This window comes from Myotis brandtii, unplaced genomic scaffold, assembly GCF_000412655.1.
Source record: "Myotis brandtii unplaced genomic scaffold, ASM41265v1 scaffold634, whole genome shotgun sequence".
NCBI lineage: Eukaryota > Metazoa > Chordata > Mammalia > Chiroptera > Vespertilionidae > Myotis > Myotis brandtii.
In genome coordinates this window covers 2,148,307-2,152,701 of record NW_005370427.1, presented here as the reverse complement: position 1 = coordinate 2,152,701, position 4,395 = coordinate 2,148,307, and the positions used below count along the sequence as shown (strand labels likewise).

Sequence of the window (4,395 nt, the reverse complement as noted above, 5' to 3'; positions counted from 1 at the left end):
AGGTGGGGGAGGAAGGGCTCACAGCCAGCACATACCAGGCAGGTTCTCGCATCCTCCAAGCAGAACTTTGGACCTTAAGACTTATTCCGAGTCCATGAGTATTGAAGCATAAGAAAGAGTTCCTCCCAAAGTGAGGCCTTGTTTCTCACCGAGGGAGCAGAAAGGAATCTACAGCAGTTCCCAGACCTGGTTTTGAACGTATTTCACAATTTTGAAAAACTTGAGTTATTTTAGCCTCAGGTTAGCTGCTTTTGTTTAACTTCAGTGAGAGTGGTTTTTACCCTTCCCACCGCATGGAACCAGCACTGATGGAAACCAGGAGTATCAGCTATTGTTTTATTCAAATCATATGAGCTAAGCTGCTACGTACAGGAATGTGCGCTCTTGCAAAAATATGGTTGAATTCGAGCACATGCAGGTGAGGCATTTTTCCAACTCCCAGGAACTGACTGTATGAAAAGGAAAATTAGCCACTGAAACATCATTTCAAAAGTATTATGTTTCAAATTTACTTATGTCTTCTTCTAACCTTGGTAATTCAGAGGCAGAGGGGAGGATTTTCATAAATGAACTTTTAAATAAACAGCTTTATTGAGATATAATTCCCAAACCATACAATTCACCCTCTGAAAGGGTACAACTTAATGCCTTTTGATATATTGCATTATTGATTTTGAAAAATTGTGATAAAATATAAGTAACAAAACTTGCTGTTTTGAGCCATTTTAATGTGTAACATTCAGTGGCCTTCATTACATTTACAATGTTGTGCAACCATAACCACTATTTCCAAAACATTTTCATCAGCCCAATCGGAGCTCTGCACTCATGAAGCAATAACACTCCAACCCCTCCTCCTCCCGCCCCGGTAACCTCTCCACTACTTTCTGTTTTTATGAAATTATCTATTTTAGATACTTCATGTAAATAGTCATACAGTGTTTACCCTCTTGTGTCTGCTTCATTTATTTACCGTGTTTTTAAGGCTTATTCATGTTGCAACGTGGATCAGAACTGCATTCCTTTTTGTGGCTAAATAACATTCATTGCATGTATATCCGCACTGTGCTTTCCCTTCACTGTTGATGGACACTTGGGTTGTTTCCACCTTCTGTTGTTATGAATGATGCAGCTGTGGACACGAGTCTACAAGCACCTGCTCGAGTCCTTGCTTTCAATCCTGTTGGGCATACATGTACGTGGGGGTGAGTTGCTGGACCATATGGCAGTTTTATATTTGGCATAACTTTTCCACAGTGTCTGCACCATTTACACCCCCACCAGCAATGCACAAGGGTTCCGATTCCTCCACATCCTCCCAACACCCTCCTGGTAGGTGTGTGATGACCTTTTAAATTTTGAGCAGTGGCTGAAATTTTTGACTACCATGAATGGGAACCATTCAACTTGTCTTTCCATGATATTAAGGTTGGATTTCTTCAATTTCCCTCAGTTTTGTGCACCTTCAATAATTTTTAGTGTTTGCTACGGCTCCCCCAGTCACCCCCATGTCTCCAGTGTTCTGGCTCTGGCCTTTCTTAGCAAGATCCGGGGGCTCTGGGAGACTCAGGAACAGAGAATGAGCTGTTCAGGAAGGAAGCGAACAGAGCTACGGCGACTTCAGCGCTACACAAAGGCGTTGGCTCAGAGTTCGTTTCAGCTGAGCATCATCTTTCAGTTGCTTGCTTAATAAAATGTCCAAACATCGTTTTCCATGCTTCGCACGCTGGCGGTCATAGACTTGGGTCGCCCACCTCACTGCATTCGGGCTGTGGATGAGGAACAGTGGTAAGGACTGAGCCCACGAGTCCTTAGTTTACCTGTATGTTCATTTTAAAGATCTAAACAAAATGCTAAAACTGAGTTTTACAGTGTTACCGCAGAGTGAAATGCGGGAAGCTTTTAAGTTACTTTTTGAAGTCACTTCTGCAATGTCCCCGGAACAGGTGGGCTGAGCAGGTGCTCGGTCTCGGGCCTGTTGTCCCAGTCACCCGCTCGGCAGGTCCGGAAGGAGATGCACCAGGCCACCGCGGCAGAAGGTGTTTAAAGACGGAAACTGCAGGCAAGAGGTCGGTTCTTTCCTCGACCAGGTTAAGAGTGTCTGAGGAAGTGAACCTCCCCCCCTCCCCCCCAGGAAACCGGAAAATGATTGAAGAACTTCTTCCGGTGCATTTGGGGATTTCCTTAGCGAGGTCTTTCCAATGGGTTCTGAGTTTTCTATACCCAAGTTCTCACCTAAACTTACATCCACTTTCTCTTTTTCCCCCAGAAATATCTCTTCTCAAAGACAAAAAATACTTCTACTCACTAGATGGAATGAGCATGTATTGAAGGTGGACTCTGCATCTCGATCTTGAATACGGAGTTCTTTGGGCCAGCCTTCAGGAATCACCGTCGTCTCAAAAAATTAGTCCCAGGTGGCCCCTGAGCCAAGGAGGTGCTGAGGCCTGCGTTAGTCTGTCTGCTAATCTGTTTCCCCTCTTCCCGATTGGCTAACTCCAGCCCATGCTTCTTGCGGGTCATGTTCCTTTAAGTGGACCTGTTCCCTCCGTGAAGGTTAGGAGATGGAAGATTGTGGAAGTCAATAGGAACAACAGTGTGTTTTCTATGTAAGACTTGCTACTCTCCCACGAGAATTCTGGCAGGCATTTTCTGTTCATTTCCATAAATCTGTTTTCTTTAACCCTCCCCACAAAAACATCTAAGTTTCACTCAGAATGAAAACTAAACAAACTTGCCTATTGGCAAAGGAGCTGCCCGTGTCAATGAGTACACATTTATGGGCCTCCTGCAGGTCAGGCAGGGGGATGTGGCCCTGAGATGATAAGGTTCCTGACCTCCTCGGGGCCACACACCCCAGCCAGTCATCATGCGTGTGAGTGCTGGGGGAGGGCCCGGTGGGGCATCTATTGCCTCACTTTCTCTTTCTTGAATGGCTTCTCTAAGAGTTACTGCTACTGGGCCGCCAGGGTCTGGGGTCTGCACTGTGCAGCAGAGAATCCTTAGAGGATGAACAGTGCGTGTATAGCAGGATAGGCGTGCTCACAGCAGAGAAATTGCATTTCAGGGTTCACTGATCTTGGGGTTCTCTATTCCTTTCACCCATCCTTCCTTCAGCTCCGGCAGCCCTTCTCCACTGTTCTGTAGGTAAACGACCAGTGTAGGGACTTAGTGCAAATCTATGGCGTTCCTGGGAGGATGTCCGCCCCTTGACCAAATCGACTCCTGCGCAGGGCTCTTGCCTCTGGTGAAGCGGCTGGTCCCTCCCTCCACGCACGGTTCCTCTGGTGACATTTCCTCCACTTCTCACTGTTTTTCTAACTACACGGTCCAGCTCAGCCTGCCAGGGTGGACACAGAATTATGCAACACCCCGGGTTTATAAACACCCCGGGGGTCACTCCCTCCCCTTCCTGGCCCTGTTAACAAGGATCTTTTATGAAATCTGCGCCTGTCAATTTTATTGTCCTGTTAGATTATAAAATCTTTGCGGGCAGAGAAGGTCTCATGCCAAGTTTATGAACTAAATGGCATAGAAGCCAATTTATGTTGGAGGTCAGGAACCTTATCATCTCAGGGCCACACTAGGGCACCAGGAGGCCGGTTTCCCTGGGAAGGAGCGTGAAGCCTCTGTCCAAGCCCCAAACATGACCTGGCAGAAGCAGCTCACTTCCTTCGTCACCGGGAAGCCACTCCTCGGTCTCCTGCGCGTCCGTGACCGCACAGTGAACACAGCAGCACCCACAAACGCTTCAACTCCACGGCGAATGTCTAAGCTCATTGCTTTTAGTCACATGGAGCAATAAAATTACTTGTTTTAACGTATTGCCTACTAAACTTCTACTGTTGTTTAGATTCAAAATGCTTTTTTCCTTTGAAATTTTTATGGCAATTTAAAAAAAAATTAAGTAAGGTTCCTAAGCGCATGTGATTGGACTTCACTTAGGCATTTATTTAGCCAAAAAACGTGCAGTCACAGCTCTAAGTCTTTGCAAATATTAACTCATTTATTATTTCATTTACTGTTTTCATCCTTATAAGAAGCTAATAACAACACTCTTATTATTTGTATTTTATAGATGAGGAAGCCAAGGGGCTGGGAGGTGAAGGCAACTACTCTAGTTAAGAGAGGAAATCTGAGCTGGGGTTCCTTCCTGGGTAATTAGGCTCAAGGATTCATGGTCTTAGTCAGTGCTGCCTGTTTCACTCATGTATGAATTCAACCAATTACTTAACTCCTACCTCCTGTTAGGAATTGTTTTGGCACTTGGGTTCCAGAGATAAAGTCTTAGTTCAGTGGTGAAGAAAGGTTTGTGAACAAATAATTGTAACGGCGGTGTCTAACCAAGAAGACACGCACAGTGGCTGTGGAGTCAGAGTGGAGACGCAGCTCAAA

The 4,395-nt window shown here is 45.6% G+C and overlaps 1 long non-coding RNA gene across 2 annotated transcripts; it reads right to left on the bottom strand.

The window, feature by feature from the left end:
* Positions 1-339: 339 nt before the first annotated feature.
* On the bottom strand, positions 340-2,610 carry LOC106723741. Of its 2 annotated transcripts, XR_001359457.1 has the most exons (4): positions 1,912-2,610; positions 1,464-1,769; positions 974-1,180; positions 340-449 (listed from the first exon to the last, which is right to left on the bottom strand). It is a non-coding gene; the product is annotated as an uncharacterized LOC106723741 (long non-coding RNA). The 2 variants fall into 2 exon arrangements; XR_001359458.1 differs by lacking the exon at positions 1,464-1,769.
* Positions 2,611-4,395: the final 1,785 nt, after the last annotated feature.